Consider the following 27,823-nt stretch of genomic DNA (forward strand, 5'->3'; position numbering starts at 1 on the left):
TACTATTCCAACAATGTGATGTAATGCATTTGTATATAATTGAATGTTCTCTGTATTCATAGAAATTAAGCAATATCTTAAAATAAAATGTCTAACTTGCAGTTTATGCTGCTAGAAAATCTATGCTGGGTTTCTGGATGAAGATGAGCATATGAGACCATCGCCACAGCAACCAAATCTGTAAATAATATTGTGTTAGTCACAGAGAACACAATGTATGCTGTTTTTAATATTTCTGCCTTTACCCTTTGTCACTGCTAATTTATGCGCAAGCTAACTCTAAATTTAATATGGGAACATTCTCCTCTTTGAATTAAAAATTAAATATAAGAAAATTCTTTTTCAAATAAACTTTCCCCAAGTTTATTCCACAAGAAGCTACCTAGTGACCTTCATTGATTATGATAGTTTATTAACACTGTTATTTGAGCTAGCAAATCATCGAGATGCAACTTGGTACATTGGAAAGCAATAGTCTTGGAGTTAAGATAAATCAGGATTGCGATTATAATTTTGCCATGATTACATTTTTCCTCCTCTTAAAATAGGAGTAAAAATGGAATCCATTAGGTTTGTTGTGAAGGATAATGTATACAAAAGGCAGGACACATAATAGATGTTCAGTGACATCTATATCCCATGATATTGATGAAACTAGGTCTGCATATTTTAGAACTTACATGAAACATTTTGCTGGTATTATGATTCCATTATATTGTTCTGATATAGGATTTATAAGTCTTGAACTAAAATTTTAATTTTGCTATTTTCTTTTTAAATCTGAATGGTTGGCATTGCTTCCCTAAAAAAGAGGAACCACTCTCCCACTTTTTACATCATCCCTGTGGAACAATCACAAGTCCCGCCTCTCTATGGGAACATAGTCTAGGCTGAGCCTATCAAGGCCCTTCCCTTAAGGACATCACTATGGATGCATGAGTCAAGCCCAACAGTCAGTACCTGAAAAGTCCATCTCTTCTCAGCGGAGTTGCCAATATTTGGCACTGCTGGGGGCCATCTTGTCCAGTTGGAGAAGACCTCCTGTAATCAGGCTAATCCCAGGAGATATTGTGGGTTAGGTTCCAAACCAGTGCAATAAAAGGAGTCACCTCAATTTCTGGCTTTCCAGGGCATACAAAAGTTATGTGTACACTATACTGTGGTCTATTAAGTGTGTAATCACATATGTCTTAAAAAGAAGTAAATGTGCATGCCTTAATGAAAAAATATAAAACAAAAAAATCACAATGATAACATCAAAGATCACTGATCGCAGATCAACAAAACAAATATAACAATAATGAAGTTTGAAATATTGCAAGAATCACCAAAATGTGACACAGAGTCATATCGGGGAAGTGGTGCCAATATACAAAGCTTCAGTTTGTAAAAACACAGTATCTGCAAAGCACAGTAAAACAAGGTTTGTCTGTATGCAAGATGAAACCACACATGGGTTAGCAGAGCAGTCATGAACAGGAAGATAGTGCTTAGGGTATTTGAGGCCCATAATCCAGATTTTCCAATTAATTTAGCCAATAAAGAGCTTTTGGCTTATGTTCATTTGAGTTGAATTTCTATCAGTCATGACGTATGCTAAGTCACTTTAGTTGTGTCCGTGCTGTTACTTTTCTTTTGACATAGATACACAGCTAACTTGGAATTAATGTTTATATGGTGTAATGTAGCATGAGTGCCTGGTGGTTTCTTTCTTTAAAAAAAAGTACACAATCATTCAAATCCACTATTTAAAAAAACCTCTCTGCTCTGACGCTTGTCCTAGAAGCATGACTTTGCTTCTCCACTACCTCTTCCAAGCTGTGGGTCTAATTTGCTCATCTTGTGCCATGTCAGACTATCTTAATTACAACAGGTTTGTAATAACTCTTTATATCAGCTAGAGTAAGGCCATCCATTTTCTTCTCCCTTAAGATTATCTAAGCTATTCTTGGCATTTGGTATATCCACAAAATGTTTTGGAATTGGCTTGTCAAATTAAGTTTTTCATTTCTTGGATTTAATGAGTATTACACTGAATTACCATATCAGTTTGTAGAGAGATCCTTCAAATGTTGAGTTTTCCAATCCATGCACAATCTCTCCAATTATTTGGATCATTTTAAAAAATTTATACAGATTTTGTTCTATTGTTTTCTAAGAGGATGTCTTAGATTTACTCTTAGCTATTTTATATTCCTGATGCATTTTATAAATATTTATTTTTGTAGGTTGATCTGTCTAGAAACCTTGCCACATTCATTCAGTAATTGCCCAATTTATTTTTTACTTTCTATATTCATAATCACAATACCTGCAAATAATGGCAGTCTCATTCTTCCTCTTTAATGTTTACATCTTTTAAATCTTAATTTTTTTATTGCCCTGGCTAAAAACTCCTGTTTAGTATTAAATAGCAATGGAAATAATGTATATTCTTGTCTTATTCTTTTGTCAAAATGAAATCTTATTTTTTAAGCATTGGCTCCAAGGAGATAGTACCTAGACATTAAAAATAAAAAGGAAAATATGGTGGGGAAACTGGAGAAGGAAATGGCAACCCACTCCAGTATTCCTGCCTGGAGAATCCCATGGACAGAGGAGCCTGGAGGGCGAGAGTCCATGGGATTGCGAAGAGTTGGACATGACTGAAGCGACTTAGCACATATACACGGTGGGGAAAGTGTGAAGAAAAAGGAGTGAAACATGTTTAAAAAAGAAGAAGAAGAAGAAGACAAATAAAGAACATAGAACCAATTTATATTAGGTGTAACTGGAAGTCAACGATTTAAAAAGTCATGGCCAATTCTCTTGGACATTTTAATACTGATAACTTTATAGTTGTCAGGCACAGTGATTTAGAAAACATCTCTCCATGCAGCTTTCATCAACTGTTTCTAAGCAAAGATTTTTGGTCATTTCAATTACTACATTCCAAAATATGTAGTAGGGTCCATATAATCCATTCAAATAGGGTTGTGAAAATACTTAAAGTCACAAAATCAATCTTTTTTTCTAATATTTTTCATCTTCAATTACCTGAATCACATTTTTCAACAGTAAATTTTTCAACTAATTTCTCTCCACTCAAATTAGGTTGAGTAACTGTGGTAGCCAGCTTCCCAGATGGTCATCCATGATCCTCACCTCCTGGGTATTTATACATTTGAATAAGGCTGACCCACTCACACCACTCACCCACCCACATTAAAAAAGGCTGATGTATGTAATAAATACGATATTTTAGGAGTTAATGGTAAGTCATAAAAGACATCCAGGCCGCCTCTTCTCTCCCATTGAATCAGTCACTCAGAGGGAAGCCAGGCACCCAACTGTGAAGAGAATGAAGTAGCCTATGGAGAGGCCAGGGCCTCTGAGGCCTCTTGCCAAAAGCCACCACCAATTTCCCCAGCCATGTGAGTAAACCATCCTGGATGTGGCTCCTCCAGACCCACTGAAGCTTTCAGAAGATTCCAGCCCCATCCAACATTTTGACTACAATTTCATGAGAGACTCCAAGCCAGAACCACACAGCCAATGTGCTCCCTTCTTTCTGATACACAGAAACTGAGATAGTGAATGCTTACAGCTGTTTTTAAGTCACTAAATTTTGAGGCAATTTGTTACAGAGCAATGGATAACTACCACAATATCCTTATCATCTCCTACCATCAGTTCAGTTCGGTTCAGTCACTCAGTCATGTCTGACTCTTTGTGACTCCATGAACCACAGCATACCAGGCCTCCCTGTCCATCACCAACTCCCAGAGTTTACTCAAACTCATGTCCATTGAGTCGGTGATGCCATCCAACCATCTCATCCTCTATCGTCCCCTTCTCCTCCTGCCTTCAATCTCTCCCAGCATCAGGATCTTTCCAAATGAGTCATCTCTTCACGTCAGGTGGCCAAATATTGGAGTTTCAGCTTCCACATCAGTCCTTCCAATGAACACTCAGGACTGATCTCCTTTAGGATGGACTGACTGGATCTCCTTGCAGTCCAAGGGGCTCTCCAGAGTCGTCTCCAACATCACACTTCAAAAGCATCAGTTCTTCAGCACCCAACTTTCTTTATAGTCTACCTCTCACATCCATACATGACTACTAGAAAAACCATAGCCTTGACTAGACAGACCTTTGTTGGCAAAGTAATGTCTCTACTTTTTAATATGCTGTCTAGGTTGGTCATAACTTTCCTTCCAAGGAGTAAGCGCCTTTTAATTTCATGGCTGCAGTCACCATCTGCAGTGACTTTGGAACCAAAAAAAAAATAAAGTCAACCACTGTTTCCACTGTTTTCCCATCTATTTACCATGAAGTGATAGGACCAGATGCCATGATCTTAGTTTTCCTATGCTCTTCTTTCATTGTAAGCAACAATCGACATTAGACCTTAAAAGGATTGTAATCAGTCCTAGTTCCAGCTAGTATGCCTGTGGATTTCAAAGCTGTCCTGGAGTATGAACAATCTAAGAGCCAAGATATTTGATTGCTATAGTGCTCTGATTTCATGAAAAACTCTTCTTTAAAAAATATACTTTATCCTGTAAGGTATTCTAAATTCCATTAATTCCCTTCACATTTGTTTCTTTTATCTTCACAAATTTTATGTTAAATTATTATTCATTTTCATTTGATGTTCAGAATAATGCTTTCTATGGAGACAAAAGAATAAATATTTTAACCCAAAGGTTAGCTTTGCATCTGACAGATACAGTGGTGTATGGAATTTTCTAAGGAGAATTTTATCATTATAAAAAATAAGGGCAAAATAGTTGAATTATCTTTCCATCAGAAAACCTGACATTCTGTTCTGATTTTGCTCAAATCCCTGTTACTACCATCTTGCTTTGTGTGATTAAGATCCTTGCTGTAACTCAGCAAGGGTATTTGAACACACCCCTGAAAATGAAAAGACCCTGGTCAAATGAAATAAAGAATATAAAAATAATTCTACTTCTGTTTTACTCAGCGTGCCCTTAACTAACACATCTCCATAAAGTTGATTTCTGTTTTTCTAACGAAGTGCCTTCTCATCATTTCCTTTTTATATGTGAGAGCTTTAGGGGAGAAATCAAGAAGGGGAAAAAAAAAAAAACTCCATTAGAGGAACAGAAATAAAGATGGGAAACTAACAAAAATGCTTCTTTACTCTCTGAAAGTCTGGAAATTTATATTATAATCATGCTAACCATTTTGCTCTACTTGCTTTTTGAGGAAGTTGTAACCTTATCTCTCTAGATCATGACAAATTAAGACTCTCTTTTTTGATGAGGGAAGGCAATTTACATGCAAATAATGATTCCAAAATATCAATCTTACTTTCTGCTCACATCTAGTAATTAAAGAGATGATTTCTCCCTCTTCTATACCTTTTAATACATTCTTTTTGGTGGGTTGTTTTTCTGTTTTCTGGCATTTTCCTTCCTCTCCTAAACTAAAAAGGCTTTGACCTAATTACTTCTAAGGACTGAACATAAAGCCATCTCCTTACATAGTTGACTTTCTGCTGGAATCCCAGATTAACCCTTCTCTAGACCATTTGATCTCCTGTGGCTTTCTTGAATGCATCAGGCTCCTTCCCACCTTAGGGCCTTTGTATGTAACAGTCTCCCAACCCTTGCTCAAGGATCTTCTCAGAGAGTCCTTCTCTAGCTTCACTGTCTAAAAGTGTATACTCTCCCTTTCCCCTACCCCACTTCAGCACTCATTACTCTCATTCCTTGTTTTCTTATTCTTTTTGGCACTTCACTTTCTGTAATTTGAAGTCATATATTTTATTCATTTATCTGGCTAACAATCTGTAGTCTACCCCTAGAGTGTGCGGTCCTATGGCAGTGATTTTGTCAGTTTTGTCACATATGCTTTCTCAGTTCTTAGAATAGTGCCTGGCACACAATAGGTGCCCAATTAATGTCTGTTCTATGAATGAGGACCATGGAAGCACTAAAATGTTATTACAAATAGTTCTGAAGTCTATGTGTCCTCCCTGGATTTTCTGTGAACTGAATAATCGTTTTATTATCACATGGGAGCTTGTGAGATTGTTTAATACTAAAATGATTTTCTCACAGTGAAAAGTTTGGACTCTAAAACTCTCAGGCAGAAATCACACTCTTAAGTGTTTACAAAGACCAGGCATGTAAATAAGCTGAGGTTATGTGGGCCAGGTTTGGACTGTGGGTAACTAGATGGAGTGTGTCTATGACAATAAAGTGTAAAAACAAACAAAATACAAATAAATAAAAATAAAATTATTATATCTATTTTAAAAAAGACAAATGAGTTGCAGCTTTTCAGCATCATCAGGTACTTCCCATGGGACATATTGCCCAGAGCCGCTCGACTCTCTGTTTCTTTCAAAGTAGAAAATTTGAAATTTTACTTGAAATCGCCTGGCTCTTGGAAGTTAGCAATTAAGCCAATTGTGAGATATGCCTGGTGGACTGCAGAATGCTACACAAAATCCTGTCTCCCTAGAGTCACTGCTCTAGAGTTTGTTAGGTCTCCTCCCTTGGAGGATTGAGTTGAATGACATGAAAACTGTAGAACAAACACAGTTCAGAGCCTTGAGCATACACTCTAAATTCTAGAGCGAGGCAAAGTCAATCCTAAATAGCCATTCCATGCTCCTTTTATCCTCCATCCTATTATACCCCTGCTTTGGTTTTCTAAGAATATGGATACTTTCCAAACAGAAAACACCTACCACACCATCCTACAATGCAAATGATGAGAAAAATAGGAAGTGCTTTGACATCTCTAGATTGTCAATATCCTGCACTTTAAAAGCGAAATAAGGTGACTTGAACAAGCACTGTGATATGGTGACCGTTGATTTTATAGCTGCAGCCCCTGCTGCAAACCAGGGTCTCCTGAAAAAAGGGATGATTCGTATCACGTGGGTCATGTGTGGATTTAGATTAATACTTAATGGACAAAGTAATTTTCCTTCTTTTATAGTTCTTTCAGAGCCAATTCACTGTTACTTCATTGTACCATCTCAACCACCACATTAGACTTCATATCACCTTCTTAGAATTCCTTTATTCCAATTATCAGAACTGTGCCAGGCTATTTTTAGTGAGAAACTAAAGTGTGTAAAGTCTTTCTATTTGCTGCACTCCCCCCTTGAATGATCTAAAAATTGTTACTCCACTGAAATGAAGTCATATCTTCTTTCAATGTGCAGCTTACCTGCTCTGATATTTTCACTTGAAAATTAGTAACACTGACTTGTTGTTCCTACAAACATGAAAAATAGAAAACAGCAAATAAAGGAATATTTAAATAAGAAAGCAAACTCATTCATCTGAGCATTTTACTGACAACTTGTAAAAAGATGTTGAACAAACACAGTCATTTCTTGCCTAAAGACTATGTTTTAAAACGAATGGCACCAATAGATGTCATATATAAATGAATAAGAGTTAGAATAATTGGACAGATAAGCAATTCTGTGAACAAAAGGATGTGGCAAAATGCTGACTGTTTAAGAATATGGTCCAAGAAATTACACAATCAATAGAATTGCCAGGCATCTTCCACCTTTGGATCAATCAGGATAAGAACTAAAAGTATCCATATTATGCTAATTTCAGTAGGCAATTAAGAGAAAGGATATCAAAAGAATAGAATTAAAGCTTCCATAGAAAAGAAAGCAAAAAGAAAGTATAGCAAATTGTAATTCAAGCTGCAAAAAAGGCATGAAACATTCCAGGTGACTTGCTTGGACAAAGAAATCAGTCTAGTAAAATAAAGACAGGGAGACAAATGTAGTTACCAGGAATAACACAGCTGATGGGGGGAAGTTTTCTGCATATGAAACTAAAAAGAGACAGATTAACAAATGGAAACAGAGAAGAGGAAACTGAAGCCATCCGTGAAATGAAACTTTACCTACTTCCAAAAAAAAAACTCTTTGGTATTTTTAAAGGTAGTAAAATCATACCTTTAAGTATACAAACCACTTTACTTAAAAGTGGAAGTCGCTCAGTTGTGTCTGACTCTTTGTGACCCCAAGGACTATATAGTCCTTGGAATTCTCCAGGCCAGAAACTGGAGTGGGTATCCTTTCCCTTCTCCAGGGGATCTTCCCAACCCAGGGATAGAACCCAGGTCTCCTGCACTGCAGGTAGATTCTTTTCCAGCTGAGCCACCAGGGAAACCCAAGATTACTGGAGTGGGTAGCCTATCCTTTCTGCAAGGGATCTTCCTGACCCAGGAATCAAACCAGGGTTTCCTGCATTGCAGGAGGATTCTTTACCAGCTGAGATATCAGGGAAGCCCAAGTTTTGCTTAAATTTCCTCATTTTAGCCTCAAGAGAAATTGGGTAGATAAAAACTCTCATTTTGTATGTGAGCAAAAATAAGTTTAGGTGACTTTATGATTTTCCCAAAATCTTCCAGAAATTTAAAGAGTCAGAGCTCAAACCCAAACTTGTGTATATTATTTCATAACCCACAAAAAGTTAATTTTTCCATATTGAGTTTTTCAGACACAATATTATGTGCTAAAGTAAGTGTTAATGGCTGAGTAATATTCCATTGTGTATATGTACCACAGCTTTCTTATCCATTCGTCTGCTGATGGGCATCTAGGTTGCTTCCATGTCCTGGCTATTATAAACAGAGCTACCAATACAGTATATTAATGCATATATGAGGAATTTAGAAAGATGGTAACGATAACCCTATATGCAAGACAGAAAAAGAGACACAGATGTACAGAACAGACTTTTGGACTCTATGGGAGAAGGAGAGGGTGGGATGATCTGAGAGAACAGCATTGAAACATGTATATTAAGTGTGAAACAGATCGCCAGTCCAGGTTGGATGCATGAGACAAGTGCTCGGGGCTGGTGCACTGGGATGACCCAGAGGGATGGGATAGGGAGGGAGGTGGGAGGGGGGTTCAGAATGGGGAACACATGTAAATCCATGGCTGATTCATGTCAATGTATGGCAAAAACCACTACAATATTGTAAAGTAATTAGCCTCCAACTAATAAAAATAAATGGAAAAAAATAAAGTAAGTGTTAAAAATATAGCCCACATCTTTCCTTCTAACCTAGACTCAGCCAACCATTTCCATTCTTTCCACTTTGGGACTACCATAGGAGAAACCTACATTACCAAGATGATTTCCAACTTCAGCTGGGCCTTTCTTGCAGCACAACCACCATTTTGCTCGTCACTAGTTGGCTCCTTGGGGCTTCCCCAGTGGTTCAGTGGTAAATAATCCACCTGCAATGCAGGAGTTGCGGGTTTGATCCCTGGTTGGGAAGATCCCCTGGAGAAAGAAATGTCAACCCACTCCAGTATTCTTGTGTGGGAAATGCCATGGACAGAGGAGCTTGGCGGGCTACAGTTCATGGGGTTGCAAAAGAGTTGGACGTGACTTAGCAACTAAGTAATGTTAGCTCCTTATCCCATTTCTCAACATATAAACCAGAGCAGTTAACAACTTTCCTCCCTCCTCAGCCCTCCGTCTCCTCTGCCTGCCCTACTTTCAGCAAATTAGTTCTCTCTCTGCTCAACTGGGACAATGGGTGCTGTTTGATATCAATTGTTCCTCCACTAAAAACTTAGTAATCTTTCCCCTATTCTTACATCTTGTTTTCCACCTACCTCAGAGGAAGAGAAGCTCTTTCCATCTATGCCTCTGATTTTTATTTTTCAACTTGTTCCTTTAACAATATGCTTTAAAATTTTTTTATTTTAATTTTATTTATTTGGCTATGCCAGGTCTTAGTTGCAGCACTTGGGATATTTAGTTATGGTACAGGAACTATTAGTTACAGCTTGTAGGATCTAGTTCCCTGACTAGGGATCGAACCTGAGCCCTCTGTATTGGGCACACGGATTCTTAGCCACTGGACCACCAGGGAAGTTCCTATTTCCTGCATAGAAGCACCATTCTCCTGTCTTGCAGATCCGTTCCATTTTCCTCCACTTTGCCTCCATTTCACTGCCATCTCAATTTTCTCCTTCCATTTACCATCGTTGTCATTGAACAGACAGACAGTGAAGTCGCTCAGTCGCATCCGACTCTTTGCGACCCCATGAACTGTAGCCTACCAGGCTTCTCCGTCCATGGGGTTTTCCAGGCAAGGGTACTGGAGTGGGTTGCCATTTCCATCTCCAGCAGATCTTCCCAAACCAGGAATCAAACCTGGGTCTCCCGCATTGCAGGCAGACGCTTTTACCCTCTGAGCCACCAGGGAAGCAGATGACAATCCTAGCTCAGCTTCCTCACGGATACTACTCACATCTGGCCCAGAGAATTGGACCTAGTAGCCATTAAGCAAAACTTTCTCAAGTGAATAAGTGAATGAATGAGTGAACTTCTACTTTTTAGTTTCCCTAAAAGGATTTATGAGCAGATTCCTTTGAGGAAAGTGGTGATTAGAAGCAACTTTGCTGTTCAAAAGGGTTTCTTACATGAAGGAAGTGTCATGTACTGCTTTGTGCTGTGTGCTAAATCGCTTCAGTCACGTCCCAACTCTTTGCTACCCTATGGACGGTAGCCCGCCAGGCTCCTCTGGGTGGGTTGCCATGCTCTTCTCCAGGGGATCTTCCTGACTCAGGGATCGAACATGCACCTCTTATGTCTCCTGCATTGGCAGGCATGTTCTTTACCACTAGCACCACCTGGGAAATCTATTTACTGCTACTTGTTTTTATAAATTGTGCATATTTTCCATGCCTTCCTTCCTTCTTCTCTCTCTACACCATCTCCACCCTCTCTCACCCCAGATGGGAACTGGCATTCTGTACTGGTCACACTGTGGTATACTGTTACATTGTCTGTTACTGCATAACAACCTCAAAGCTTAGAGGCTCAGCTAGACAATCCCTGCATGGGCTCTTGTACACAGCTGGGTCAGGTGATGATTGAAAGCTAGAAAAACTAAGGCAGAGCTGCAAGTGTCCTTCTGACCTGGACTTGTAGTATATACAGCATCATTTCTGCTATATTCTGTTGGTTACAAGTAAGTCAAGGCCAGTTGTAATTTAAAGGGAGAAAACTATACAAGGGCATGAATACCAGGTGGAAAAGTTCACTGGGAAACTACTCTAGATGAGAAGCTGTGTTTGGAGTTTGACTGCTACATATATTCAATGGTGTATGTGAACATCTTCTAAATTTAGATATTAAAGTACAAGAATTGTGTTTTTGAGTTCCTACCAAATAGTAAACGATTGCTGAAGACATCATTATGTCAGTCATGCACCAAAAATACAACTAACCAAATTTATACAAAACCATTTCTAGAGATTCAAGACCACTTTAAGTAATGATGAAATGTGTTGTATATGTAGAACAGTAATGTTAAGTAGGGCTTTCCAGGTGGCACTAGTGGTAAAGAATTCACTTGCCAAAGCAGGAGACATAAAAGAAGCAGGTTCAGTCCCTGGGGCAAGAAGATCCCCTTTAGGAGGGCATGGCAACCCACTCCAGCATTCTTGCCTGGAGATCCCATGGACAGAGGAGCCTGGCAAGCTACAGTCCGTAGGGTCGCAGAGTCAGACACAACTGAAGCTACTTAGCATGCAGGCAGTGTTAAGTAAGCCTGTAAAGCAAACGATCCGGATTGAGCACTGTTTAGCAAACATTAATTGACATCATCCATGGGCCCAGCAGTGTGCTTCCCATTGGACCCAGGTGCCTTAAGAATGAATTACAGGTCTTCCCTTGCGGTCCCGTGGTTAAGAATCCACCTGCCAATGCAGGGGACACAGGTTTGATCCCTGGCCTGGGAGGATCCAGCATGCCTCAGGGCAATTAAGCCCATGGGCCACGACTGGTGAGCCGAGCGTCACAACTACCGAAGGCCACACGCCCTAGAGCCTGTGTTCCACAACAGGAGGTGCCTCCACAGGACAAGCACACGTGCCGCAACCAGAGAGCAGCCCCCTATCCACCCAGCCAGAGAAATCCTGAGAGCAGCAAGAGCCAGCACAGCCAAATATACAAATAAATGAATGAATGAATTTTTCAAAAGAAAGAATTACAGTTGGCCCTTCTGTCTTTAGGCTCCACATCAACGATTCAACCAACCACGAATTAATTCTGTGTTGGCTGAGTCTGCAGATGAAGGCTCCACCTACGGCAGAGGGCCGCTCTACTACACATTTCATGCCATACTGTGTTAAGTCACTTCAGCTGTGTCTGACTCTTTGTGACCCTATAGACTTTAGCCCGCCAGGCTCCTCTGTCCATGGGATTCCAAAGGCAACAATACTGGAGTGAGTTGCCATACCCTCCTGCAGGGGATCTTCCTGACCCGGGGAGCAAACCCATGTCTCCAGTGGCTCCCCCATTGTAGGCAGATTCTCTACCTCTGAGCCACCAGGGAAGCTCACGCATTTTATACAAGGAGCTTAAGCATCCGTGGGTTCTGGTTTCTGCTAAGATCCCTGAAACAAATCCCCCATGGATCCCAAGGGACAACTGTAAATGCAAATTAGCCCCTTATATGCATATGCTCTCTATTAGCTAGCTGTGCTGCGCTCAGTCGTGTCTGACTCTTTGCGACTGCATAGACTGTAGCCTGCCAGGCTCCTCTGTCCATGGGATTCTCCAGACAAGAATACTGGAGTAGGTTGCCATTCCTTCTCCAGGGGATCTTTCTGACCCAGGGATTGAACCTGGGTCTTCTGCATTGCAGGCAGATCTTTACCACTAGCACCATCTATCAGTGCAATAAAATATTTATAACTGAAACACATCCACAACTTTAATTTTAAAGGTAAAAGTTTATTACCTAGATTATAATAGAATCTAAAGTCAAAACCACACAGAGAATTAAGAAAGAAATACAGTCATCCTTCAGTGTCCATGGGGTATTGGCTCCAGGACCCATGGCAGATGTTCAAGTCCCATCATCAGCCTTCCCTACCCTCTCTTCCACAGATCATGTAGTACTGTGTTCATTTATTGAAAAAAATCCACATGGAAGTGGACTCCCACAGCTCACACCTCTGTTGTTCAAGGGTCAACTGTATACGTAGGTGTCAGAGAGGAAAAGAGAGAAAACATAAGGAAAGAAGGGCAAATTCACATGCTTATTCCTTCAGGAAACCTATTCTACATATTTACAGAATTATTATTCAGCAGAGATGCTTAAAGAACCCTTGTGAAATCTGAAAACTTTTTAATCCATTTATCAAAGAAAAGATTATAGGGCTTTCAAGGTTCTTAAGACAACTAAAATGATAATGTAATATTGAGCAAAAAAAAGCTAATCTTAACAACTTGATAAATTGCATAATAAACTATTAAAAACCAATAGGGGTTTTAAGTTGAAATGAATATGCCATCTGCATATTTCCAATATGTATGATACGTAAACTTAAACTACATTTTATGTTTTATAAATGTGTTACTTACACAAAATCATATTCGCAGAAAGGATTTCCACTTGCTTTGAAATATTATTATTTCAAAGCTGAAAAGCCTGAGTATAATGTTATAGAAGAAACACCAGCTGGTTACCATATCATGCTATAATGAAATTTGCAAATGAAAACTGGAGAGGGAAATAATATTCCCAGTGGTTGATATGCTAAGATAATTGTGTTGCTAAAGAGAAAAAATTAAATCCAATCTGTGTATTAAAGCTAGACTGCATCATAAAAATATTTCACAAAATAATAATCTACATTTATCCTAAAAAGTTTAGTATTTAAAATAAAATTTATTAAAAATCTTACAGATATTCTAAAATTGAAATGCCACTTCAAGAACAATAAAATGTCAAAACTATTCATTTTCTTCACTGTTTCCCATGCCCCATAAAAAATAAAGTGTTTATTTGTGTGTGTGTGTATGTAACAGTCTCGGTTCCCCACTTCCTCTGTAGGTCTACACGGGATACAAACTCAAGTGCTCAAATGAATAAAGTTATACAATAATGGTTGTTCAGTTTCTCAGTCATGTCTGACTCTTTGCAGCCCCATGGACTACAGCACACCCCATGGACTACAGGCTTTCCTGTCCTTCACTGTCTCCCAGAGTTTGCTCAGACTCATGTCCACTGAGTCCCTGATGCCATCCAACTGTCTCATCCTCTGTCACCCCTTCTAAACTAATATAACAATTAATTTGCTAATGAAATAAAATGTTTAAAGTTACATTTGCCAATTTTTCATCACCAAGGTATTTTTGCATTGCCTTTTGCTCTGGCATGCCCTTGGTTTATTTCTTTTCTTCCAGTCTATGTCTTACTGTACCTTCCCAAATCTCCAACAACCCCTTCTCATGAAAAATTTTAAAAGTTTGATAGTCAGTTGATTCCCCCTTGGTCATTTCATACCCCTTTGCATTCCACATTAAAATATAGTCAGCCCTCTGTAGTTGTGGGTTCTGCATCCGGAAATTCAAATAACCTAGGATCAAAAATATTCAAAAAGTTTTTCAGAAAGTTCCACTAGGCAAAACTTAAATGTGCTGTGCTCTGGAAATTATTTACATATCATTTACATTGTATTTACAACTATTTACATAGCATTTACATTGTACTAGGTATTGTCTGGAATCTAGGGATGATTTTAAACATAGGGAGGATGTGTGTAGGTGATATGCAAATACTATGCCATTTTATATAAGGGACTTGAACATCCACAGATTTTGTTATTCTCTGAGGTCCTGGAGCAAAACTCCTGCAGGTACTTAAGGGACGACAGTAATTGAACAAAGGGATAATTCAAAGGCCTACTTTACTCAATCTAATTAAATGGGTTATAACCCATGTGACATTGACCATTTCTAACAGTTCTCCTAATAATAATTTTCAGTAGAAACTGAAATAAATGCATATACCAAGATTACTGTTTATGTACATATTTTCCTTTATCATGTTATTTACAACAAACAGAATTTGCTGGAGATTCCCCCCTGCCCCCACCGCATTTCTAGCAGAGTAGTATCTACCTTACAATAAATTTAGCACCTTTAATTAACACCCATCAACTTGAATGGAATATGAATTTATTAACATCATGTCATCTATAAATTTTAAACAAAGCCTCATCCAGCGATCAGTTTAACTGTTGTATTTACAATATCTGAATTCTTAATGCTTTAAGAACTCCTATGTTTGGTTAGAAGAAAGTCTAATTTTCCCAGAATCATTCTGATTTTTCTCTTCCTGTCCTGTGGGGCATGTGGGATAGAAGAAGGTGATTCTTAGATATAATTAGAGCTGTGGGAGGTATCTCTGAGCTCCAAGACCAACTGTGGTTGCTGCCGTCTGCTCTGCTGACCTAGTTGATCTGTGGCCCATGCTGCTGCTGATTTTCTCTAACGACTAATCTCTGCTCTTCTCTCTCTCTGAGCAGTAAGGAGGTTCTGTCTTCTTCTCATAGTCAGCTCTTTTAAAGAGGTCTCCCAGGACTTCTCTGGTGGTCCAGAAGTTAAGAATTCACCTGCCAGTGCAGCAGATGTAGGTTCAATCCCTGGTCCAGGAAGATTCCACATGCCCCAGAGCAACTAAGACCATATTCCAAAGCTACTGAAGCCTGTGAGCTCTAGAACCCATGCTCTGCAACACGAGAAGCTACTACAATGAGAAGTCTACCCCCCACAAAAGCCCTGGCTCTCTGCAACTAGAGAAAGCCTGAACAGCAACAAAGACATAGAACAACCAAAAATAACAAATTAATTCAAATTTTTTACAAAAAATAAAGAAGTGTCCCAGAGCAGGGCTTTTAGGACACCTAATAGTACAGTTCTTTTCTTTAACAAGGATCACAGATTTGAGGGTTGAGCCAGATGAGCCCTGTAAAGATACTTAGCGTGCCCAGTGTTCAAGCAAAAAATCAACAATGAAGATCTTTAATTGTGGTGTGTACCCTTTATTATGCCAGTCCACCTTCCCATGCCATACTGTCATACATGTTTTCATCCTATTTCCTCCTGTTTCCTCCTTTTGATCCTCAAAGTATCCACCTAGCAGCCCAATTGGTGTGTCTTCCTGAGAGCTGGGCTTCTGAGGTGGTTCAGTGGTAAAGAATCCACCTGCCAATGCAGGAGACACAGGAAATGCAGGTTCGATCTCTGGGTCAGGAGGATCCCCTGAAGAAGGAAATGGCAACCCACTCCAGTATTCTCACCTGGAAAATCCCATGGACAGAGGAGCCTGGCGAGTTACAATCTTTGAGGGTTGCAAAAACTTGGACACAACTGAGCAACTGACCACACACGCATCAGAGAGCCAACTGCAAAGGAAAAATGTGGTTTGTAAAGTCAACAATGCTGCTTAAACATGTCTTTTTTAAAGTTCAACACCAAGATCATCAGCCAATCGCCTAAAGCTGAAAAGCATTAAGTCCAACTCGACAAAAATGTTTAAACATTCTGATCTTAGCCTTTTGTGGTTCCTGGAGTTAGTTTCATTTTCATATACAGCATTTCACTGCAAATATAAAATAGTTAATAAACATTGGTTCTTTCCAAGTTGGGTATATAATTTCTTTTTTTATGCTCGAATATTTTTTAAATTAATTTATTTTTTATTGAAGGATAATTGCTTTACAGAATTTTGCAGTTTTCTGTCAAACCTCAACATGAATCAGCTATAGGTATACATATATCCCCTCCCCTTTGAACCTCCCTCCCATCTCCCTCCCTACCTCACCCCTCTAGGTTTATACAGAGCCCTTGTTTCAGTTTCCTGAGCCAAACAGCAAATTTGATAGTCAAAAGTATTGCAGAGTCTTAGCCTATAATTTAGTTGAAGGAATTCAAATTCAATACTGCCCCTAAAGGGCAGGAAATGAAATAAGACACAAAAATGATGGTTAAGCATAGTTGTAAAGAAACTTGGCACCACTAAAAAAACTATTCAGAAATCTGAGGTTGAAAAGAATAATGATTTAAATCTAACAACTTGGATAGAAAATAGAGGCAATGAGTTCATTGTGAGAGAAAGTAGCTTATCTTAGGGTATTCTGAGCTTCTCGTTAAAACAAATATCTCTGATTTCTTTCAGTGGTTCCCATTAAAAACATGAAAATCACAGTGATGAAAGTGCTACTGCTTATCCTGTATTATTAAAATCTAAAATTGCATGTTGAAATGAAAGAAGTTTCTGCTGGAGCAGCTATAAAATGTAGTCTTCACATAAACATAAATAGAAATTAATTAAGAGTAAATATTCTTTCAGATAGTCTTTTTTAAAAATTTTTATCCATTCATCAGTTAATGGACATTTTCTACTGTGAACACTTATATACAAGATTTTGTTTTTGCTTTTATTTGGCCAAGCTGTGACATGTGGGGTCTAGTTCAGGCTTCCCTGATGGCTCAGATGGTAAAGAATCTGCCTGCAGTGTGACGGACCTGGTTGTGAGTCCTGGGTCGGGAAGATCCCTGGGGTTCTAGTTGACTGACCAGAGATCAAACCTGGGCTCCTTGCAATAGGAGTGCAGAGTCAAATTACTGGATCACCTTTTATTACAACCATTTACTTTATATGATTATATTAGTATGAAGTGAAGTGAAGTCCCTCAGTCGTGTCTGACTCCTTGCAACCCCATGGACTATAGCCTACCACGCTCCTCTGTCCATGGGATTTTCCAGGCAAGAGTACTGGAGTGGGGTGCCATTTCCTTCTCCAGAGAACCTTCCCGACCCAGGGATTGAACCCAGGTCTCCTGCGTTGTAGGCAGACGCTTTACCGTCTGAGCCACAAGGGAAGTCTCAGTTCAGTCGCTCAGTCGTGTCCGACTCTTTGAGACCCCATGAATCGCAGCACGCCAGGCCTCCCTGTCCATCACAAACTCCCGGAGTTTACTCAAACTCATGCCCATCGAGTCAGTGATGCCATCCAGCCATCTCATCCACTGTCGTCCCCTTCTCTTCCTGCCCCCAATCCCTCCCAGTATCAGGGTCTTTTCCAATGAGTCAACTCTTCCCATGAGGTGGCCAAAGTATTGGAGTTTCAGCTTCAGCATCAGTCCTTCCATGAACACCCAGGACTGATCTCCTTTAGGATGGACTGGTTGGATTTCCTTGCAGTCCAAGGGACTCTCAAAAGTCTTCTCCAACACCGCAGTTCAAAAGCATCAATTTTTCGGCACTCAGCTTTCTTCACAGTCCAACTCTCACATCCATACATGACCACTGGAAAAACCATAGCCTTCACTAGATGGACCTTTGTTGGCAAAGTAATATCTCTGCTTTTTAATATGCTGTCTAGGTTGGTCATGACTTTCCTTCCAAGGAGTAAGCGTCTTTTAATTTCATGGCTGCAGTCACCATCTGCAGTGATTTTGGAGCCCAAAAACATAAAGTCTGACACTGTTTCCACTGTCTCCCCATCTGTTTCCCATGAGGTAATGGGACCAGATGCCATGATCTTCGTTTTCTGAATGTTAAGCTTTAAGCCAACTTTTTCGCTCTCCTCTTTCACTTTCATCAAGAGGCTTTTTAGTTCTCTTCACTTTCTGCCATAAGGATGGTGTCATCTACATATCTGAGGTTATTGATATTTCTCCTGGCAATCTTGGTTCCAGCTTGTACTTCCTCCTGCCCAGCATTTCTCATGATGTAATCTGCATATAAGTTAAATAAGCAGGGTGACAATATATAGCCTTGACATACTCCTTTTCCTATTTGGAACCACTCTCTTGTTCCATGTCCAGTTCTAACTGTTGCTTCCTGACCTGCATACAGGTTTCTCAAGAGGCAGGTCAGATGGTCTGGTATTCCCATCTCTTTCAGAATGTTCCACAGTTTATTGTGATCCACACAGTTGAAGGCTTTGGGGTAGTCAATAAAGCAGACGTAGATGTTTTTCTGGAACTCTCTTGCTTTTTCGATGATCCAGCGGATATTGGCAATTTGATCTCTGGTTCCTCTGCCTTTTGTAAAACAAGCTTGAACATCTGGAAGTTCTCAGTTCACATATTGCTGAAGCCTGTCTTGGAGAATTTTGAGCATTACTTTAGTAGCGTGTGAGATGAGTGCAATTGTGTGGTAGTTTGAGCAATCTATGGGATTGCATTTCTTTGGGACTAGAATGAAAACTGAACTTTTCCAGTCCTGTGGCCACTGCTGAGTTTTCCAAATTTGCTGCCATATTGAGTGCAACACTTTCACAGCATCATCTTTCATGATTTGAAATAACTCAACTGGAATTCCATCACATCCACTAGCTTTGTTTGTAGTGATTCTTTCTAAGGCCCACTTGACTTCATATTCTAGGATATCTGGCTCTAGGTGAGTGATCACACCATCGTGATTATCTGGGTCATGAAGATCTTCTTTGTACTGTTCTTCTGTGTATCCTTGCCACCTCTTCTTAATATCTTCTGCTTCTCTTAGGTCCATACCATTTCCATCCTTTATTGAGCCCATGTTTGCATGAAATGTTCCCTTGGTATCTCTAGTTTTCCTGAAGAGATCTCTAGTCTTTCCCATTCTATTGTTTTCCTCTATTTCTTTGCGTTGATCGCTGAAGAAGGCTTTCTTATCTCTCCTAGCTATTCTTTGGAACTCTGCATTCAAATAGGAATATCTTTCCTTTTCTCCTTTGCTTTTCACTTCTCTTTATTTCACAGCTATTTGTAAGGCATCCTTAGACAACCATTTTGCCTTTTTGCATTTCTTTTCCATGGGGATGGTCTTGATCCCTGTCTCCTGTACAATGTCATGAACTTCCATCCGTAGTTCATCAGGCTCTCTGTCTATCAGATCTAGGCCCTTAAATCTATTTCTCACTTCCACGGTATAGTCATAAGGGATTTGATTTAGGTCATACCTGAATGGTCTAGTGGTTTTCCCTACTTTCTTCAGTTTAAGTCTGAATTTGGCAATAAGGAGTTCATGATCTGAGCCACAGTCAGCTCCCAGTCTTGTTTTTGCTGACTATATAGAGCTTCTCCATCTTTGGCTGCAAAGAAGATAATCAATCTGATTTCAGTGTTGACTATCTGGTGATGTCCATGTGTAGAGTCTTCTCTTGTGTGGTTGGAAGAGGGTGTTTGCTATGACCAGTGTGTTCTTTTGGCAAAACTCTATTAGCCTTTGCCCTGCTTCATTCCATACTCCAAGGCCAAATTTGCCTGTTACTCCAGGTGTTTCTTGACTTCCTACTTTTGTATTCCAGTCCCCTATAATGAAAAGGACATCTTTTTTGGGTGTTAGTTCTATAAGATCTTGTAGGTCTTCATAGAACCGTTCAACTTCAGCTTCTTCAGCGTTACTGGTTGGGGCATAGGCTGGATTACCGTGATATTGAATGATTTTCCTTGGAAATAAACAGAGATCATTCTGTCATTTTTGAGATTTCATCCAAGTACTGCTTTTCGGACTCTTTTGTTGACTATGATGGCTACTCCATTTCTTCTAAGGGATTCCTGCCCACAGTAGTAGATATAATGGTCATCTGAGTTAAATTCACCCCTTCCAGTCCATTTTAGTTCGCTGATTCCTAGAATGTCGACATTCACTCTTGCCATCCTCCTGTTTGACCACTTCCAATTTACCTTGATTCATGGACCTAACATTCCAGGTTCCTATGCAATATTGCTCTTTACAGCATTGGACCTTGCTTCTATCACCAGTCCCATCCACAACTGGGTATTGTTTTTGCTTTGACTCCATCCCTTTATTCTTTCTGGAGTTATTTCTCCACTAACCTCCAGTAGCATATTGGGCACCTACCAACCTGGGGACTTCCTCTTTCAGTATCCTATCATTTTGCCATCTCATACTGTTCATGGGGTTCTCAAGGCAAGAATACTAAAGTGGTTTGCCATTCCCTTCTCCAGTGGACCACATAAATACTACTAAATAACTTTTGTCATTTATACTAACAGCATCCACAACATGTATAGTTAGTCTAAATGTAACAAATGTCCAGGCGTCAGTGAATTAAATGACCATCATTAAATACGTAGAAATTGTTACTGGAACATAAAGGAAGCGTAAAGTGCACTAGTATTTATTTTAGCACCTACTGCTAAGTGTTTGGTGCTCTACCTAGCCTTTCTTATCTAATTTTCACATTTCAATATATTTTGTTGTTATTCAAAGATCCATTCTATAGGTTGAAAAACAAGTCAGACCCATGGATTCGAGTAACTTTCTGAATGCCATGTCTTGTGTACATGATAGAACCTAATTCTACACTCATTATTCTAACTGTAGAGAAACGAGAGTTCCTTCTCATCACAGTACTGACTTTAAGATAAGATTGCCGCCTCCTCAAAGGTCCCTTTGCTTTAATACTCAGGGCATAGAGATATACCTTAACTCTCTCCCGTCGATAGTAGTCGTATCATATTTCTTTCCCCCTCAGTTATCTTTCTTCTTGATCTAATAGATTTATGTAAAGGTGAATCTGTGAGGCAGTACCCATACACACAGTCACTTCCATCAAGAAAAAAAAATAAATCTGAACATCACAAAACAATCTTCAGAAGACTTGAAACAGCGTGTAAAACCTTGTCTGTGTGCTGCGTGCTAAGTCGCTTCCGTTGTGCCGGACTCTGCGACCCCATGGACTGTAGCCCGCCGGGCTCCTCTGTCCATGGGATTCTCCAGGCAAGAACACTGGTGGGTTGCCATGCCCAACTCCAGGAGATCTTCCCTACGCAGGAGTCAAACCAGAGTCTGCTACCATGTCTAACTACACTGGCAGGCTGGTTCTTTGCCATGCGCGCCACCTGGGAAGCCCGTGTAGGACCTTGACCAGCTTAAACTAGTTCTGCCTCCTTGAATAGGTTGTTGATTAATCAGACTGAGTTCTTTTACAGAGACAGCACTGCGCATGTGCAAGACTGGAACCTATGTCTCTGGAATGACTCCCGAACCAAGAATCTTTAGTCTACAGAGCACTAAGAATAGAAATGGTACCATAAAGAGGTAAGTCCTTCAACAAGGGAATGCTCACCTCCAGCAACACTTATAGCTTCTATGGACTGATTTGAGACTACACAATCAGCACCCAAGTTTGAAAGTCTCCTGACCCCTTTAAATTCTTCCTGAACCCTGAATGGAGGAGAAAGATCTGAGACTGCTGTCTCCTTGCCTGTTGACCTGGCAATAAAGCTCACACTTTTGTCAAAACCTGGGGCCATAGTATTGGCTGCTGTGCCTGTTGGGCACTGAACCTTTGCTTAGTAACAGATTGACTGGAGTCATACAAACTTTTATTAAAAATAAGTTCCTCTTTAGATGTTCAGATTAATTCATACAGAACACCTTCATGTAAAAACAAACAAATATCATTATTAATTTGATATATCACATGATAATTTTTGTAATTATTAAACTTTTAATTGCACCCTAGTTGCCCCCAACACCATTAAATTCTGTTATATTATCTACTATTCTCTTTGTATAACTAGTTGAAACTATAATCATTATGTACATGCCAGACTCATGTCTATCTGTATCTATAGTAAACTGAAACTATCCCAGTTATTTGAACAGGCAATTTCATATTTATTTTTCAGATGTGATTGGGTGTGTTCAGAGTGTTATGGCTGTAGACCATGTATTTTCTGAAGTTGACTAACTTTTTATAAATAAATACCATAGTTGTTAATTAGCTGGAGAAACAAATAGAAAATGTTGAAATTATGAAGACTTGCTAGAAATTGGTCTATTTTATTAATCTTCTCAAAGAACCAGTTCTTTGTTTATGCCACTATATTTATATAATCAATGTATTCTTTTCTTTTTCTTAAGAATGAAAGCAGATTTAGTCAGGGACATATACATGCCTTAGATAAAATGTTGGCCATATCATAAGGAGAGTGGGCCCCAGGGTATCCAATATTTATTCTTAATATTATTATTTTCTTTTAATTTATTTGTGTTTGGTGTAGTATTCTTTTTTTAAATTTCTTATGTTAGATGTGTAAGCCACTCATTTCTCAGTCTTTCTTCTTTTCTAATATTTGCATTCATGAAATTTCCCCTATCACTTAAGTTACATTCCATTCATTTTTATGCATAATTTTTCAAAATAGTATCAAATATTATCTAAATTCAAATAGACAGAAGTACCTAAATTCAAATAGATCAAAATATTATCTAAATTCTACTTTTTTCCTTTGATCCCAAAAGGTGTTTTCTAATTTTTCACTGGGGTGTGACTAATATTTTTTAATTGAGTTCTACTATTATTTTATTATGATCAGAGAATGTGATCAGCTTCAACTCAAGTTTTCAATCTTTGTTGAGTTCAGTTTGTTGCATATGTACTTTCTAATTATTATGCATGAAGTTTCAATCATATATCCATTAAATAGGCTAGTTAACAGTGTTACTTGGCTCTTCACCACTTTCTTACTATTTTTTTGCCAAATGTGCCTATTAATTTTAAGAGATGTCTATTACAATTTCCCCACTATGACTATGGATTTGTTTATTTCACGATGTAACTCTACCAGATTTTTATCTTTATTCTGTTATGTGTTTAGATACACAAAGGTTCAGAATTGTTATATCTTCTTGCATACTGCATGCTAAGTCACTCTTTGCAACCCTGTGGACCATAGCCCCCCAGGCTTCTCTGTCCATGAGATTCTCCAGGAAAGAATATTCTCCAGGAGTGGGTTGCCATTTCCTCCTCCAGGGGGTCTTCCCAACCAGGGATGAAACCAGCATCTCTTACATCCCCTGCCTTGGCAGGCGAGTTCTTTACCTTTAGCACCACCTGGGAAGCCTTTTTATATTGTCTAACTATAACAATGAGTTGTTCCTTCTGTGAGATGTTTACCTTAAAGTTTATTTCATCTTACACAATTTGATGAAGTTATATCAACTTTTTTCAATTTAATATTAACCTGGCATTTATTCTTTATTCCTTTCCTTTAAAACTTTATTTGCTTTTATATTTTAGGCATGTCTTGCAAATAATTTGATATTGCTTTCTTACATTTTAATCCAGTCTGAAAAAATACATGCAGGTAAATTAGAGCATTTATATTAATTCTAATTGCTGATACATTCAGATATATTGCTATCATTCTTATTTACTGCCTTCTATTTAACAACATTTTCTTTACTTTTTTCTATTGATTGCCATATTTTAAATGAATTAAAAGATAACTTTTTAAATTTCTCAGTTTTAATTTTAGTAAATTAAATATCATTATATGTAATACACATAAATTAAGGGCTTGGGAAGCCCTCAATAGCTTTTAAGGCTGTAAACAGTTCTTGAAAGCAAAAATACTTGAGAATCCCTATTCTAGGAAAAATACTGACCTCTGGAGAAAAGGAAAAGTCAGGTTATTGTTAAACTTTTAAACAGCAATTCTTTAGTCTAAAAAAGAATATAAAAATATATTTAAAATATTCAAGAAAGCAAAATATAAGCCAAGATTTTATATCTGGTCAAGCTGATCCCCAAGTATGAAGACTGCAGACAAAATGGAAAGAATGTAAAATAAGTTAGAAAATAATGTTTCTGTGAGCTGTTCCTGAGGAATCTATAAGAAAAATTTGAGACAATCAAAAAAGACTAGTGAAGAACATTCAAAACACATTTACCTTTAGAATTTTTGCTATATGATGATCATGAAGGGGCAGTTATAATATATGATGTGTATATACTCTGAAAATATAGATACATTTCAACCATCCATTTCAAAATGCATGACAGGGCAGGAATAGGGAGTATATTAAAAACTAAAATGAATCCACTGATTACTTCAGTATTAACCTGGATTAGGTATTAATTGGGTATTAATGGGAAGTAAAAGAGTTTTATCTCAAGTAAGAAATGGAGGGAGGAAAAGGAATTTACTAGATAATACCAGTATTGCTTATAGTAGGTAACCATTAAACAATAGCAAGAGAGAGAAAGGAGAAGGAAATGGCTGGCTCCAGTATTCTTGACTGGAAAATCGCATGGACAGAGGAGCCTGGTGGGCTACAGTCCATGGGATCGCAAATAGTCAAACAAAACTAAAGCAACTGAGCAAACGCACAAGACAGAAATGGGGTTTGGGGAGCAGAAAGAGGAGTAAAGGAAGACAAAAAGAGAAATTAGAACATTCTATAAAGATATTAGTACAGTGCTCACTTCAGCAGCAAATATACTAAAATTGGAAAGATACTAGTACAAAGGTAATTATGAGGGAAAGATATAAACCTTCACAAAAGAGAAAATGAGTAAATAAATCATATAACACAAAACTACTTGGCAGAACAGAGACCAAACATTTACCATATCAGTAGTTATAAATGAACTAACTCATCTTTTAAAGAGAAATAGAAAGTAATTTTGACTGACAAAATAAAATAACAATAAAATAACTAACAAAGTAAAATCCAATACTCTACTGACATTCCAGACCACTCGGCCTTCCTTGAACTTGCCCAGTACTTGCACGATTTTGTGCCTAGATTCAGGCCCTTTCCAATCCATCCCTTTGTTTCTGAAGATTCTACTGAGTTTTCTATTGAGTAATATGCCACGTCTTCCATGAAGCCCTTTGTAGTTGCTTTCAGCAGAAATTAGTCTCAAAACATCTTTGCATATATATTAGAGTAGCTAAATAAATATGGCATTTTGTAGACAGTTGTTTATATACTATCTTCCCCACTAGAATATGAACTCCTTAAAGACAAAAAAAATGCATGGGATATTAGAGCAGCTCAATAATTGAAGGAATAACCAAAGACAGAAGGATATGCCATTCATTTAATTTACTATAGAATTTGTATAATTATCTATAACTCTATTTGTAATTATACCTGATTACTTCCTTTAAAATTTTAAATTCACTTACATCATTTTATATTGCCTCTAGGCATTTAATTAAAGTTCTACCTCACTGGATACTTACTGCTTCTAGATTGTTACATGTTTATAAATAGATCTGCCCATTTTGGAATCTCTCCTCTCATAATTGTGAAAGTTTCTGAATTAATGAATGCTTTTTATGGCATGTTTTTTCATATACACTAGCAAGCTTAAATCTTTAACTCTTTTGTGTTTTTCTTGCTCCCTCATTCCCAGTTCTGGTTTTTTGTTAGCATTTTTCAACATTTTGTGTTTGTTCATGTACATTTTTATGGTAGAATATTTGATTTAACAGTTGAAGGATTAAATCACACAAGTCAGCGATGACTGCAGTACAATAACTGTTACGACTACCTGTGTCTTCACAGTGCTATGGAAACAACTTACAGTTATTTCATTACTCACTTGACTGCCCTTGAATGTCTGTTAGTTGAACAGAACAATTTAGTCTCTTTTATATGTATAACCATATCTCCCAGTGTCTATAAAAGTATTTTACTTTTACTGTGTTATTCACTTGGTTGTCCTTCAACACACTGTTACTTTTTGAATAGAACTATTTACTGACTTTTACATATGTATGAGTGAAATTTCCTAAGTGCCCCAGTAAGCATTCAGTCTTTCTTTGGTGTCAGTTATGTATTTTACCTATTTCACCCAAGCAAGTATTATCCTGAGATCCACTGCTTTAAATGACCTACCTAGCTCAAAAAACCTGTTTACTGTGGGTGCAGGAATATGTTTGTTCAGTGTGACAAATTATTGAATTTATAAATTCATCAGAATATGAGAGTCACTTTACCTAAAAATGTTACAGTATTTTCCATTTTAGCCTTCATTTTGGTAGGCTGGCTACTGTTTACAGATGATTCCTTGGACACCATTCAACCTTTATGTAAGACTTTATTTGTCCACTGATCACAGCTTTTAAGAAGGAGGCACCAATTTTCAAGAACCAGGAGGCATCTGAGATTTGACCCAGCTTGCAAGCTAACAATTTAATTTACTGCAGTGTTATGGGCAAGAGTCATGATGCCAGAAGACATGAGATTCCTGGGTCAGAGACAAAGGACTTTATTACTCACACAGCACAGCAACATGAGCGTCAGCATGCATGCCCCAGTTCATAAAAAGGAATGAGAAATCCAGATGCACATCCATGCACAGTGGGTTGCATCTCCGGAGAGAGGCCAAGGACCTCAACACTTTTTGAGTGAGCAGCAATCTCCGGCAAACATTGTAGCAAGCAGCAAATAAGCCAATCTGCTTTTCCTGGAAGAGCGTCTAGTTACATGTAAGTCATGTAACTAGTAGATCAAGTAAGTTACCTTGATCTACTCTGTTGTCTGAGTGACTAGCTACAAAGATGGTGCAGTATCAGAAGACAGATCAGCCTTCAGGTAATACTGACAGATCATACTCAGCAAAAACAAAGGTTTGCTCAGAGCCTGTGGCTGACTGCCTCATTCAATATCACAAATCTAATATTTCCATATAAGAGTTGACATAATATTAAACTTGTATCCTGATGCCATTGATGATGACCTTATACCAAAATATATTGCAGCAAAGCAGCACTTTCTGAAGCACATCAAGATGTGGCCTTACTCACAAGCATAATGCACTTTCTGTATCCTTGCTTGTGTGGCAATCTTCAGCTGCCTTTTATACAACTCTCATTGTTTCCACATAGCAATGATGAGGTGTCATGGAAGTCACAGATGTGCTTTACCTGGGTGTCCTTTATAGCCAAAAACATTGGCTACCACCTACTTCCCATTTCTTCCTCTTTTGAATTATTGTCTATTTCCAAATATTCAAATATTCTCTCAAAATTCAACTTTAACTCACTTTGTTTTCTTTCAAATACGTATTTTCCCATGTTCCCCCCGAATGTTATTGAATCTCATATGAAAGTTTACAGATAAATCTGTCTTTATAAAATAAACAGTTGGCATTAAACAGATTTGAATTATAGTAATAAATTCCATTTATCAAAATTTAGCAAGCATTTATCAAATGCCATTCAAGTCCCTGGAATATAAGGATG

The sequence above is a fragment of the Dama dama genome, chromosome 21, assembly GCF_033118175.1.
Source record: "Dama dama isolate Ldn47 chromosome 21, ASM3311817v1, whole genome shotgun sequence".
Taxonomy (NCBI): Eukaryota; Metazoa; Chordata; class Mammalia; order Artiodactyla; family Cervidae; genus Dama; species Dama dama.